Source organism: Talpa occidentalis, unplaced genomic scaffold, assembly GCF_014898055.3.
Source record: "Talpa occidentalis isolate TD23 unplaced genomic scaffold, MPIMG_talOcc4v2.1 talOcc4.6, whole genome shotgun sequence".
Lineage (NCBI taxonomy): Eukaryota > Metazoa > Chordata > Mammalia > Eulipotyphla > Talpidae > Talpa > Talpa occidentalis.
In genome coordinates, this window is record NW_023604972.1 from 67201275 (window position 1) to 67217064 (window position 15790).

Here is a 15790-nt window from a genome sequence, read left to right on the forward strand (position 1 = left end):
TCTTTATTTTTACCCCCTCCCATCTCCTCTTCCACATGGTGGTTCAGTTCTGTGGTCAGTTATCAAGGGTTAGTTCTTAAGGTTTTCTTTATCTGACTCTTGGTTTAGTTACTTTAACTCCACATACTAATGACACCATCCAGTATTTATCTTTCTCCTCCTGACTTTTTTCACTTTTTTTGCTTTTTTCACTGAGTAATGTTCCAGTGTGTGTAAAAACCACATCTTTTTGATCATCTGTTTTGTGGTGCTTAGGATATATCCATTATATAGTTATAGAAAATACAGTGCAATAAACACTGGAGTGCAAACATCCTTTATTATTAGTTTTTTTTTTTTTCACTTTTTGGGTAGATGCCTCATAATGGAATTACTGGGTTGAATAGCAGATTCATATTTAATATTTTGAGACACCTCCACACTGCTTTCCATAACTGATGTACCAGTTTGCAATCCCAACAGCCATTTAGGAGGGGTCCCTTTTCTCCACGGCTTTGTCATCACTTGTTGTATCTGGTCTTTTTTGATCAACAGGGGCCATTGTCATGGGGGTAAAATGACATCTCATTGTGGTCTTGAATTGCATGGGGAACATATTTTCATGTGTGTCTGTCGGGAGTCTGAATGTCTTCTTGGGAGAAGTGTCTGTTTAGCTCTTATTCCCGTTTTTTGATTGTGTTACTTGTTTTGTTTTCGTAGAGATTCATGTTTCTATGTAATCTTTGATATCATATCTTTGTCAGAAGTGTGCAAATACTCTCCCATTCAGTAAGATGACTTTTCATTTTGGTGATGTTTTCTTCTGCTGTACAGAAGCATTTTAATTTGATGTAGTCACAGTTGTATATGTTCTTTTGTTTTCCTTACTCTTGGGAATGAATTTCTAAAGATATCAATAAAGCTTATGTCATCAAATATTGTTTATGTTTCCTTCTGTTTTTCATGGTTTCATGTTTTACATCTGAGTATTTGATCCAATTTTCAGTGATTTTTGTGTATGGTATGAAATAGTGGTCTACTTTCATTCTTTTGCATGCAGCTGTCCACTTTTCCCAGCACCATTTATTGAAGGGGTTTTCCTGGTTTTAGTGTATGTTCATGGCTCCTTTGTGATAGATTGACTGTCCATATAGGTGTGGATTTATTTCTGGGGTCTTAATTCTATTGCATTATCTATGTGTCTATTTTTGTTTCAGTTGCAGCTGTTTATGGCTTTAAAATATAATGTAAGGTCTGGAAGTGTGATACCTCTATTATCTTCTAATGTCAAGATTACTTTTGCTATTCAGGCACTTTTGTGATTTCATATGAATTTCAGCAGTGTTTGCACCAATTTGTTTTTCAATTCCATTGATATTTTTATTGAAATTGAATTGAGTCTTCATATAATGCTTTGGGAAGGATAGACATTTGGACAATATTGATTCTTCCAATCCATGAGCAGGGAATAATTTCCTTCTCTTTGTGTTTCCTTCTACTCCTTTCAACAATGTCTTATAGTTTTCTTTGTATAGATCTTTTACCTCCTTTGTTAGGTATACTCATAGGTATTTATTTATTTATTTATTTATTTATCTATTTATTTATTTGATTTTAAGTGGGGTTACCATTTATTTTTAAGCACTTTTAAAATTTCTGCCTCTTCTATATCATTGATTGGAAAAAGACAATTGATTCATGTGTGTTGGTGTTATGCCCTGCACTTTGCTGAAATGATTGAATCAGTTAGAACCTTGAGGGTTATCTATGTCATCTGCAAATAATTATAACTTTCTCATTCTTTTATATGTTTTCTTTTTCAATGTTTTGGAAGAGACTAAGCAAGATAGGCATTATTTTATCTTTGAAAGTTTGGTAGAATTCACTTGTGAAACTATCTGATACAAACCCTTGGGTTATTTTTGGAGAGTTTTGATTATTGCTTGTGATTTGTTTGTTCAGGATTTCTATTTCTTCTCTATTTAGCCTTTGATTATTGTATAGTTTTAAGATTTGTCCATCTCATCTAGGTTATTGAATTTTTTAGTAGTCTCTAAATATCCTCTGAATTTCTGCAGCATGTGTTGTGATATCTCCTCTCTGTTTTGATCCTATTTGAGATTTCTCCTTCATTTTATTGAGTGATAATCCATGATAGAGGTTTATCTATTTTATTTATTTTTTCAAACAGCTTCTGGCTTCATTGATCATTTCAACTACCCTTTTAATTTCTACGTCATTTACTTTGGCTTTTTTTTTATTTCTGTTATTCTATTGACATTTGGATTTATTTGTTCTTTTCCCTCAGTTCCTTAAGTTGGGAGGTTACTCATCTGAGCTTTTTCTTGTTTCTTGATGTAGCCCTGTATTTCTCTATATTTACCTCTTAGTACTGCTTTTGTGCATTGCATAAATTTTGAATAGTTGTGATCTTGTTCTCATTTGTGTCAAGGTATTTTTTTTTAATTTTCTTTGACTTTTTTTTATTAACCAAGTGGTCTTTCAGCAGTGTATTGTTTAGTCTCCATGTATTAGAAGATTTCCCTGATCTAGAGTGGTCTTTCAGCAGTGTGTTGTTTAGTCTCCATGTATGAGAAGATTTCCCTGCTCTAGAGGAAATAGCAGAAAGTACTGTGATGATGGTTCATGGGTGCTGTGGTGGTGGGAGATCTCTGTGGACTACACCTGAAGGGAGAATCCAAATATTATACAAAAATGAACAATGATGTAAGAAAGTAAATAAATATATTTAGAAATGGAAAGTAATTTAAAGATTCCACTACTTTCCTTTGATAATTGATAGTTTGATAATTTGAGATCTCAGAAGATGCTAAGTATGATTTCAATCTTCATAAATTTGTTAATATTCATTGTGTGTCCCAGAATTGGTTTATTCTGGAGAAATTTCCATGTGCACCTGAAAAAATATGTATTCTTCTTTTGGGTGATGCAATGCCTTTTACATACCTATGAGGTCTGTGAGTTCTAATTTTCTAAATAATGCTATTGTTCTGCTGTTTATTTTCTGTTTTTTTTTTTTTAAGATTTATTTATTCATGCATACAAGAACCGGAGTACAGGCCAGATGCACGGGAGAGTGAGAGAATTCACCAGAGACAGAGTGGGGAACAGAACAGGCAGACTGACTGAAATACACTGCTGAGGGCAGCAGCGGGGACGACAGGAGAGGTCTGCCATGCCATGTAGGATTCTCGTGGTGGCCTGGATCGAACCGGCACTGCAGAGGCTGCAGACAGCTTCACAGCACTGTGCTCAATGGCCTGCTCTACAGGGGAGGCCCTTGCTGTTTATTTTCTGCTGTTGATCTGTTCATTGGTGGGAGTTGGTTGATAAAGTCTCCTACCACAAAAGTATTTTATTTATCCAAATGTTTCTTTTTTTTTAAAGATTTATTTATTTATGCATTCAAGAAATGGGGTACAGGCCAGAGGTGTGTGTGTGGGGGGGGGTGTGAGAGGATTCACCAGAGACAGAGTGGAGAACAGAACAGGCAGATCGACTGAAATACACTTCTGAGGGGAGCAGCAGGTGAGTCAGGAGAGGTCTGCTACACCATGTGGGTAGCTCCCTGGCCAGGGATCAAACTCGTGCTGCAGTGGCTGTGGATAGCTTTATAGGATGCATCTTAACCCCTTGCACCAAGAGGGAGGCCCACCCAATGTTTCTTTTTAACATTGATTGTAGTTGTTTAATGTATGTTGGTTCTCTTTCATTTGGTGCACATATGAGCATGAAAGTATTGTCTTATTGATACATTGTTTGCTTAATCATGTGAAAAATGTGTAGTGTTCCTCCCTGTCTCTTATTTACATTTTGGACTGGAGATCTATTTTGTATGATATATGTATGGCTGGCCCTGACTTATCTAGAGTCCTACTCAGTTATAGGATTGTTTTCTACCCCTTACTTAAAAAAATATTAATTTTATTTTTTAAAATTTATTTTTAATGCTATTTTCTTTTTACATCATTAATCATTTTTAAACAATATTTGCTACCCCCACCCCCCCAGGTTTAGTCCCCATATAATTTCCTTCCACCATGCACCCATGTACCATCATCTCAGTCCCCTGTGCTCCGCCCTCCCTCCCTCTGACCCCTCTCCCTCCTCCGCTGCTGCAGCATGTCTTTGATTTATAATTGTCCATTTTTGCTTTGTTGTGTTTTGTACCTTTTTTTTTTTACAGTGATGTCTTATTTTGTTCCCATATTCCTGTTGTAAGTGAAACCATCTGATATTTTTCTTTTTCCTTCTGACTTATTTCACTGAGCATAATTCCTTCTAGCTCCATCCATATTGCTGTGAATGACATGAGTTTATCTTTTTTGATTGCTGAATAATATTCCATTATGTATATATAAAACATCTTTTGATCTAGTCATCTATTTTTGGGCCTTTGTACTATTTCCAGGTTTTACCTATTGTAAATAGTGCTGCAATAAACATAGGGTTGCAGGTGTTCTTTTGAATCAATGTTTTTGTGTCATTTGGGTAGATCCTTAGGAGTGGAATTGCAGGGTCATTTGGTAATTCCATTTTTAGCAGACTGAGGAAACTCTAGACAGCTTTCCATAGTGGTTGGAGCAGTTTGCACTCCTACCAGCAATGTAGGAGGGTTCCTTTTTCACCACATCCTCGCCAACATTTGTTGTTGCTTGTTTTTTTGATATGTGCCATTCTTACTGGTGTAAGGTGGTATCTCAGTGTGGTTTTGATTTGCATTTCCCTGATTATAAGGGATGTTGAACATTTTTTCATATGCTTGTTGGCCATTTTCACTTCCTCTTTGCAGATACGTCTTTTAAGTTCTTCTGTCCATTTCTTGACTGCATTGTTTATTTTGTTTTTGTTAAGCCATGTGAGTTCTTTGTATTTCTTTGTGATCAGTCCCTTACCAGTTGATTGCAGTGCAAAGATTAAATTCATATGGAACCACAGAAAACCATGAATAGCCAAGCCCTACTGATGAAAACAAAGGAGAAAGGAGGTATCACACTCCAAACTTCAAGCTATACTACAAAGCCATAATAATTAAAACAGTTTGGTATTGGAACAAAAACAGACACACAGACAAATGGAACTAAATAGAGAGCCCAGATATAAAACCACACTTACATGGACAACTAATCTTTGACAAAGGAGCAAAGAATATGAAATGGAACATGGACAGTTTGTTCAATCAATGGTGCTGAGAAAACTGGACCTCGGCATATGAAAAAAATGAAACTAGACCACTACCTCTCACTGTGCACAAAAATAAACTTAAAATGGATAAAAGAACTGGACATAAGACTTGAAACCATAAAATATATAGATGAAAATATAGGTAAAACACTGCAAGACATACATCTCAGAAACATTTTTAAAGACTCATCATCCAAAATAGTGATAGTGAAGGCAAAGATAAATACCTGGGATTACATCAAACTGAAAAGCTTCTGTACAGTAAAAGAGACATTAACCAAAACAGAGAGACACCCTACTGACTGGGAAAAATCTACACCTTACTTTGAGGCTATCTTTGTCCTTAGAGTTTAGGTGTATCTCCTAGAGTGAGCAGAAGTTTGGTTAATCAGTCCTGATTCAACTAGATACTCTGTCTTTGGATTGGTGAGTTCATTCCATTTACATTTAAAGTGATTACTGATATGTAATAGTCCATTGCTGCCATTTATTCTTAGCTTTTGTTGGTCAGTCTATTTCCTTATTCTGTTTGTGTATGTTCCTCTCTTTGATATAGGTGGTAAGCATCTTTCAATATTTCTTGGAGGGGTGGTTTAATATTCGCAAACTGTCCTGACCTGTGGGATTCGAGAGGCACGGAAGAGGGGGTGGGGATGAAATGAGAGGCTGACACACTGGATGAGAAGCTGCAAAACGGGGATCTTTATTTCCTCTAGCACATGCCTTATATACCCTGTGCTGCGCCTGCGCTTTGCCTGTGTCTCATGTTCAGGCTGCATGCTTCTTTTTGGTTGGTACTTTCCCTGCATGCCTGGCTCGTGCACATATCGTGCTGTACACATGCGTTCCTCCCATTGGCTGCTTTGTCCCATTGGCTGCTTGCTTAATGATATGCATTCTTACTGCGCCACAGCTCGCCGCGGCCCCAGATAGCAAACTTCTTGAATTGCTCTATGTCTGAAATGACCTTTATTCCTCCCTCATATGTGAAGGAGAATCTTGCATGATAGGGTATTCTTGGCTGGCAGTTTTTATCCTTAATTATTTATAACACATCATTCTATTCTCTCCTTGCTCATTGTGTTTCTTCAGAGAAGCCTGATGTTAACCTTACTGTCATAACTTTTATAGGTTATCTGCTTCTTCTCCTTTGCCAGCATCATTATTCTTTCTTTGTCCTGAGCTCTATATGTCTCTACTATATGTCTTGGTGTTGATCTTGCTTAATTTGGATATGCAGATACAAATCCTGGATTTGTACATTTGTTCCCTTCTCTCTGTTCAGGAGTTATCCTCCATTATTCCTTTAAATCCATTTTCTCTCCCTTTCTCTCTGTCTTCTACTTCTACTATTTCCATTATTGTTATATTGTTTTTTTTTTTTCCCAGAGAGTCAGGTTATTCTTGGAGCATTTCTTTATTTTTAAACTTCATTATCTCTTTCTTTCTCTTCCTGGGTTCTTTGTGCATCTGCATCTCAGTTACACTGATTTGTTTCTTCACATGATTTACTCTACTTCTATGACGTTCTCCTGAAGTTTCCATCTCCTGTATTTCTCTTTTAAAATCCTGAAACTCCAAGTTTATCCCATTCACAGCTTCAATTTCTCTCTTTAGTCCAATCATTTTATTTTTAAGGATATTCATTTGTTTTTCTGAATCTTTTTCCATTTCTTTAAATTTCTTTTTTTTTCTTTTTTTTTTTTTAAGATTTATTTATTTATTTATACAATATTCAGAGCACAGGCCAGATTCGCAGGAGGGTGAGAGGACTCACCAAAGACAGAGCAGGGAACGGAACAGGCAGACCGACGAAATACACTGCTGACGGAGTGGCGGGCGAGAGGTCTGCCATGCCATGTGGGACCCTCGCTGGCTGGCCTGCCGGGATATAACCAGCACTGCAGAGGCTGCAGACAGCTTCCCAGCACTGCGCTCAACCACCTGCGCCTCCAGGGGAGGCGATCTTCAAATTTCTTATGCAGCAATTCTGAACTCTGTATCTGATAAACATAGCTTAGCTTCCATGTCTATGAATTTGGGTTCTGGAGATTCATTTTCTCTCAACATTGTACTGTTCCCTTGAGGACACATGTTGCTGTTTGTTGGGCTTTTCCTTATCCCCGTCATTAGTTTTGGAATCCAGATGCTGTATTGAGGGGTTTCCTCTGAGTATGGCTCCTTCCATTTCACTGGTCAAGTTATATGGGTGAGGGCCTCCCTGGTGGTTCAGGCGGTTGAACATCACCCTGTGAAGCTGTCCACAGCCTCTGCAGCATGGGTTCGATCCCCGCTGGCTGGCGAGAATCCCACATGCGGAGGCAGATTTCTCCTGTTTCGCCCGCTACTCCCCTCAGCTATGTATTTTGTCAGTCTGCCTGTTCTGCTTCCCACCTTTTCTCTGGTGAATCCTCTCACCCTCCCATGCATCTGGCATGTACCCCTGCCAGGGGTATAAAAATAAATAAGTCTATAAAATATAAATAAATAAATGTATAAAATAAATAAATCTTTAAAAAAATTATATGGGTGAACAGCTGGCAGGGTCTCATGGAGGTAAAGAGGCCTCTGGTTATTCTGCTACCCTCCCTAACATGGGTCCAGAGTCCCACCAGCAACCTGTGTGGGCAGTGGTGGGGTCTCATGTGAGGTTGCAAGGCCTCTGCATTTCAGGGCAGGTGCTTACAGGGTCATATAGATGGTTGTGAGAGCTCTGCCAGTCCAGGGGGGCCATAGTGGGGTCCTGGGATGGTCACAAGTCCTTTGCAGGTCTGAGGAGGTACTGGTTTGGTTTCATTGAAAGTTATGAGGCCTCTGCTGATCCAGGGTCTGATGTGTTGCCTTATGAGGCAGTAGCATTGTGAGCAGCATGGGACAAAGGAAAGACAACTCAAAGTCCAAGTAGAGAGTGGCCTAGAGGTGTTCACACCTAAAAAAGTACAGCCCAGATCTATGGGCACTCACATATTAACTTAGAACCAGCTTCAGAGAAGATGGGCAAGTAGGTGGAGGAATATACATGGATGGTTTTGCATTATTGGGTTTATGTCATTATCTGGTGCAATCTTGGAAGGGGTGACAGATGGGTATTGCTTGGGGGGCTCCATAGTTCCTGCTAATCAAAGCATACTATCTCTAGTCCCTATTCTTACCTAACTTTCTGCTAATTGGTGCACTGGTGGTGTCTTGTGTGAGGTTGTGTGCTCTCTTCCAATCTAGGCAGGTGCTGATGGTGTCTCAAGAGAGTCATGAGTCCTTTGCTGCTATAGGCAGGCACTGAAACTGTCTCACAGGAGATTACAAAGCCTCTGGCTGCTCTGGCAACCTCCCCAATGTGGGTCCTGGATATCACAAATCTGGCAGGTGTTGGTAGAGTCTCTCAGGAGGTCAGAATTTCTCTCCCACTCTGGGTAATACCACATGGAAGGTCACACGGTTTCTGCTGATCCAGGCAAGCTGGATATGAAAAAATTAACCAGACTTTTAATTTAGGCAATTTCAGGATTTCTAGAATCCATTTCGTTTTTTTTTTTTTTTTTTTCTCCTAACAAAAACTGTGCAGTGGGCCTCCCTGGTGGCGCAAGGAGTTAAGATGCAACCTATGAAGCCCTCCACAGCCTCTGTAGCATGAGTTCAATCCCCCGGCCAGCCAGGGACCAACCCACATGGCGCAGCAGACCTCTCCTGACTTGCCTACTGCTCCCCTCAGCAGTGTACTTAGGTCAATCTGCCTGTTCTGTTCCCCACTCTGTCTCTGGTGAATCCTCTCACCCCCTACACCTCTGGCCTGTACCCTGGCTCTTGTACGCATAAATAAATAACTCTTTTAAAAAAAGCTGTGCAGAGAATATTGGATTTTCTGTTCATCAGATATTATGCTTAAGCATTACATTTTTAAAATAAGATTTTGTTACTAGATAATCAAAAATTTTTCTTTGGCTATCCTTCCCCTTGTTCAGGCACTACTTTTAAGCTTATCAGTGTTATGTAATGGCTTTGATATTAATGTTGAAAACTTAATGCAGGAATTAAGGGATCAAGTCAGACAAAACTTGGGAGTAAATTTTTTTTTTTTTTTTTTGCTTGGTTTGTACATGTATTCCTTCTCTAGATTTGGGAAGTTGGGAAGTTTTCCTGCATTATAGCTTTTAAATACATTTTCCTGTTCCTTTTTCTCTCTTTCCTTTCTGGTATTACCAATATTCTTATGTTATTTCTCATGGAATCAAATAATTCTCAGGGTGTTTCTTCATTATTTTAAACTTCATTTCTCTTTCCTACTCCACCAGGGTTCTTTGCACATCTCCATCTTCAGTTATACTAACTCATTCTTCCACTTGTTCTAGTCAACTTCCATAACTTTATCCTAATTTTTTAATCTCCTGTGTTTCCATTTTGAAATACTGAAATTCCATTTTTTCTTATTTAGAACTTCATTTTATGCCTTCATTTCATTGATTTTCTTTCTTTTTTTTTTCTCTTTTTTATTTTTGGTCCAACTCTTTTTTTTTTTTTTTTAGTTTTCATTCTTTGTCTTTATTTTTTTATTTTAACATTTATCATTTTTTAATATTTTTAGACAATATTTGCTTCCCCCCACCCTCTCAGATTGAGTCCTCATAGAATCTCCTTCCCCAAGGCACCCATGCACCATCACCACAGTCCCCTGGGCTCCTCCCTCTCTCCCTCTCACTCCTCTCTCTTCTCCTCCCCTGAAGTATGTCTCTGGTTTATAATTGTCTGATTTTGCTTTGTTGTGTTTTGTACTGTTATTATTATTATTATTTTTTTTAAATATTAAATTTTATTTTTATATTCCCCCATACAATTGCAAACGCCCCATTCTGACCCCAATCCTTCCCCTCCCGCCCCCCACCCCCCAAAAAGTGTCTCTGGTTCATAGTTTTTTGTTGATTTGTGTTATTATTATTTTTTAAAGATTTATTTATTTATTTATACAAGCACTGGGCAGTTAGAAGCAGTTAGAAGCGTGGGAGGGCAAGAGAACTCACCAGAGTCAGAGTGGAGAGCAGAGCAGGCAGACTGATGGAGTACACTGCTGAGGGGTGCAGCGGGCTGCAGGAGAGATCTGCTCTTCATATGGGACCCTCCCCGGGGGCCGGGGATCAAACTGGTGCTGCAGAGGCTGCAGGCAGCCTAGCTCCCAGCACTCTCAACTGCTGCACCACCGGCGAGGCCCTGTTATTATTTTTTTTAACACTGATGTCCTATTTAGTTCCCCTATATTCCTGTTATAAGTGAAACCATCCAATATTTTTCTTTTTCCTTCTGGCTTATTTCACTGAGCATAATTCCTTCTAGCTCCATCCACATTGCTGCGAATGGCAGGAGTTAATCTTTTTTTGATTGCTGAATAATATTCAATTGTGTATTTATACCACATTTTCTTGATCCAGTCATCTATTTTTGGGCATTTAGGTTGTTTCCAGGTTTTACCTACTGTAAGTAGTGCTGCAATAAACATAGATGTACAGGTGCTCTTTTGAATCACTGTTTTTTTGTCCTTTGGGTAGATCCCTAGGAGTGGAATTGCCAGATCATATGGTAGCTCCATTTTGAGTAGACTGAGGAACCTCCAGACAGCTTTCTATAGTGGTTGGACCAGTTTGCACTCCCACCAGTGATATAGGAGAGTTCCTTTTTCACGACATCCTCGCCAACATTTGTTGTTGCTTGTTTTTTTGATATGTGCCATTCTTACTGGTGTAAGGTGGTATCTCAGTGTGGTTTTGATTTGCATTTTCCTGATTATAAGGGATGTTGAACACTTTTTCATATGCCTGTTGGCCATTTGCGTTTCCTCTTTGGAGAAATGTCTTTTAAGTTCTTCTGCCCATTTGTTGACTGGATTATTTATTTTGTTTTTTGTTGAGTCGTGTGAGTTCTTTGTATATCTTTGTGATCAGTCCCTTATCAGTTGAATGGAGTGCAAAGATTTTTTCATAATTAGTGGGTTAATGTCTCTTTGGCTGTACAGAAACTTTTCAGTTTGATATAATCCTAGGTGTTTATCTTTGCCTTTACTATCTTTGCTTTGGATGATGAGTCTTTATAGATGTTTCTGAGATGTATGTCTTGTAGTGTTTTATCTATATTTTCTCCTATATGTTTTATGGTTTCAGGTCTTATGTCCAGTTCTTTTATCCATTTTGAGTTGATTTCAGTGCACGGTGAGAGGTAGTGTTCTAGTTTCATTTTTTTCATGTGGTGGTCCAGTTTCCCAGCATCATTGATTGAACAAACTGTCCTAGTTCCATTGCATGGCCTTTGCTCCTTTGTCAAAGATCAGTTGTCCATAATAGTGTCGTTTTATTTCTGGGCTCTCCATTAGGTTCCATTGGTCTGTGTGTCTGTTTTTGTTCCAATACCAAGCTGTTTTAATTATCATGGCTTTGTAGTATAGCTTGAAGTTTGGAAGTGTGATACTTCCTTTCTCCTTTGTTTTCATCAGTAGGGCTTTGGCTATTCGTGGTTTTTTGTGGTTCCATATAAATATCATCAGTATTTATTCTATTTCTTTGAAGAATGTCATTGGGAGTTTTATTGGAATAGCATTGAATCTGCATATTGCTCTTGGGAGGATGACCATTTTAATAATTTTGATTCTTCCAATCCATGAGCAGGGGATGTCTTTCCATTTCTTTGAGTCTTCAATTTCTTTTAACAGTGTTTTTTAATTTTTTTTTTTTTTTTTGTATAGGTCGTTCACTTTTTTGTTAGGTTTATTCCCAAGTATTTGATTTTTTTTTTTGGTTTCAATTATAAAAGGGATGGCTTTCTTGCTTTCTTCTTCTGATTGTTTGTGTATAGGAAGGCTACTGATTTTTGTGTGTTGATTTGGTATCCTGCTACTTTACTGAACTGGTTGATTATTTTGAGTAGTTTTTCTGTGGAGTTTTTAGGGTTCTCTATGTATATTATCATATAATCCCTATATAGATTCCTTATATGTCTTTCTCTTCTCTTATTGCCCTGGCTAGGACCTCCACTATTATAAGGAAGAGCAGTGGTGAGAGTGGACAAACTTGTCTTGTTCCTGATTTTATTTATTTATTTTTTTTAAGATTTATTTATTTATTTATACACACAAGCACTGGGTACAGTCAGAAGTGCCGGAGGGTGAGAGAATTCACCAGAACCAGAGCGGGGAGCAGAGCAGGCAGACTGAAGTACACTGCTAATGGAAGCAGTGGGCGGCAGGAGAGGTCTGCGTGCCATGTGGGACCCTTCTCTGGTGGCCGCGGAGCAGCTGGGATCGAACCAGTGCTGCAGAGGCTGCGGGCAGCTTCGCAACCCAGTGCTTAACCGCTGTGCTACCGGGGAGGCCCTTGTTCCTGATTTTAAAGGAAAGGCCTTCAGCTTTTCGCCATTGAGAATAATGTTGGCAATGGGTTTGCTGTATGTGGCTTTTATCCATTAAGGTATGTTCCTTTTATCCCGAGAATTTCAAGGGCCTTCATCATAAATGGATGTTGGACTTTGTCGAATGCTTTCTCAGCATCTATGGTTATGATCATATGGTTTTTAATTTTCTTTTTGTTGATGTGTTGGATTATACTTACCGATTTTCATATGTTGAAACATTCTTGTGCCCCTGGGATGAATCCCACTTGATTGTGGCATACTATCCCTTTGATGCATTGTTGGATTCTGTGGGCAAGGATTTGGTTGAGGATTTTTGCTTTGGTGTTCATTAGGGAGATTCGCCTGTAATTTTTTTTCTTTTGTGCTGTCTTTGTTTGGTTTTGGTGTGAGTGTAATGTTGGCTTTGTAGAACGTATTTGGTAGTATTCCTTCTTTTTCAATTTTTTGAAAGAGTTCATGTAGGATAGGCACTAATTCACTGTGACCATTTGGTAGAATTCATTTGTGAAGCCATATGGGCATGGGCTTTTGTTTTGGGGGAGTGCTTTGATTACTGCCTCAATTTCACTGCTTGCAATTTGTCTGCTTATTTGTTCTATTTCTTCTTTGTTCAGCTTTGGATGATTATATCGTTCTAGGAATTTGTCCATCTCTTCTAGGTTGTTGAATTTGTTTGCATATAAGTGTTCATAGTAATCTCTGATTGTTCTTTTGATTTCTGTTGTGATTTCTCCTCTTTCATTTGTAATCCTATTTATATGTGTTTTTTCCTGTTTTTTTCTTTGTGAGCCTGCCTAGAGGCTTGTCTATTTTGTTTATTTTTTTAAAGAACCAACTTTTGGTTTCATTGATCTTTTTGATTTTTTTTTTAATTTCCAATTTGTTTATTTCTGCTTTGATTTCAATTATTTCCTTTCTTCTGCTGGCTTCAGGGTTTTTTTGTTGTTCTTTTTCCTGCTCTTTGAGATGTGAGAGTAGGTTGTTTCCTTGAGTTCTATCTTGTTTGTTGATGTGAGCCTGTATTGCTATATATTTTCCTCTTATTACTACTTTTGCTGCATCCCATACATTCTGGAAAGTGATGTCCTCCTTGTCGTTCAACTCAAAGTATTTTTTAATTTCTTCTTTGATCTCATTAGTCCAGTGGTCTTCCAGTAGTGTGGATTTCAATCTCCATGATGTGGGAGTGTTCCTTGTTTTCTTTTCAAGATTTATTTCTAGCTTGATGCCTTTATGATTGGAGAAGATAGTTGGAATGATTTTGACCTTCATGTATCTGTTGATATTTGTCTTGTGGCCCAGTATGTGATCAATTCTGGAGAATGATCCATGCACACTTGAGAAAAATGTGTACTCCAGTTTTTTTGAGTGCAGTGTCCTGTAGATGTCTGTTAAGTCCATGAGTTCTATGTCTTTATTTAGGGCTCTAGTGTCTTTGTTTATTTTTTGTATCATTGATCTGTCCATTGGTGAGAGTGGGGTGTTGAAGTCTCCCACTCTATATGTATTTTCTTCAACGTCTGTTTTCAGAGCTGATAGTAATTGTCTAATCTAATTTGGTACCCCTTCACTTGGTGAGTATATGTTGATGAGTGTTATATCTTCCTGATGTATTGTCCCCTTGATCATAATGTAGTGTCCATCTATGTCTCTTTTTAACTTTTTTAGTTTGAAGTCTATTTCATCTGACATAAGTATGGCTGTTCTTGCCTTCTTTTTTGTCCATTTGCTTGTAGGATTATTTTCCAGCCTTTTACTTTCAGTCTATATTTATCTTTTGTGGTTAAATGTGTTTCATGGATACAGCAGAAGTTTGGATTTTGTTTTTTAATCCAGCCTGCTACTCTGTGTCTTTTTATTGATGTGTTTAATCCATTTACATTTGGAATTAATATTGATATGTTGGCATCTGTATTGCCATTTTTTTTCTGTGATTTTATTCCTGCTTTATTCTGTTCTTCTTGTTCATTCCTCTGTTGGTTTTGGCTTTAGGACTTCTTGTAGAATTTTTTGGAGTGGGGGTTTAATTGTAACGAATTTCTGGAGTTTCTGTTTGCCTGAGAAGGTCCGTATTTTTTCTTTGTAGAGGAAGGAGAGCTTTGCAGGGTAAAGTATTCTTGGTTGGCTTTTGCTGTCTTGAAGTTTGCTGACTATGTTACTCCATTCTCTTCTTGCCCATAATGTTTATTCGGAGAAGTCTGAAGTTAGCCTGATTGGTTTTCCCTTATGTTATGTTTCTTCCCCCTTCCTAGTTTCATTATTTTTTCTTTGTCTTGGACTCTTGCATGCTTTACTGTTAGGTGTCTTGCTGTTGTTTTCTTTTCATTGTGGTAATTGGGAGTTGTTCTTGCTTCTTGTATGTGTATATTCATCTCCTTTTTCATGCTTGGGAAGTTTTCTTTAATTAGCTCCTTGAATAATTTCTCAGATCCTTTGTCTCTCTCCTCACCTTCTGGAATGCCTAAAACCCTTACATTTCCTCTCTTCATGGAGTCTGATAATTGTCTAAAAGTATCCTCAAATTGTTTCATTTGCACTTCTCTCTCCTTTTCTCTGTTGGCACTTTTTATTTCTGTATCTTTGATAGTACTGATCCATTCTTCCATTTCATTGTTTCTGTTTTCATTGCTTTCTCCAAAGTTCTTTATCTCCTCTAGTAATCTTTTAATCTCCTGCATTTCTTTTCTTTCCTTTCTTAAGGTCTCAATTTAATTCTTCAGTTCAGTGATTGTTTGTCTCAAATCATTTTTTTCCTTTTCATTTTCTTTCTGCTTTTTAATGATGATCATTAATTCTCTAACTGATAGGCCAAGAAGTTCTTCCATATCATTGTTGAGCTCTGGTGACTGTATTTCTTGTTGTGGTGTGTCCTCCTGCTGGTTTGCTTTGTTATTTATACTTTTTCTTCTCCCTGTTGTTTGCTTTCTAATTAGTTCTATGTGTTGGGACGTTGTGCCACTGGTGTTGGCACGTTGTGCCACTGGTGTTGGCAGGCATCTCTTTTTGAGTGTTCCTTTAGGGGTGTTGGAAACTGTTTACCAGACTGAGACCAGCACTGGTAGTCTAAAACTCCACCAGAGTGTTGATGCTGTGTTGCTGGGCACTGTCCCTTACAGTTCCCTCTCTCTGTATTTACTCAGTTCCAACAGGGAATCAGCTAGATGGTGATTTTGTTCTGGTCACGAGGTGGCACCAGAGACCCGTACTTGCTGACTTGTGA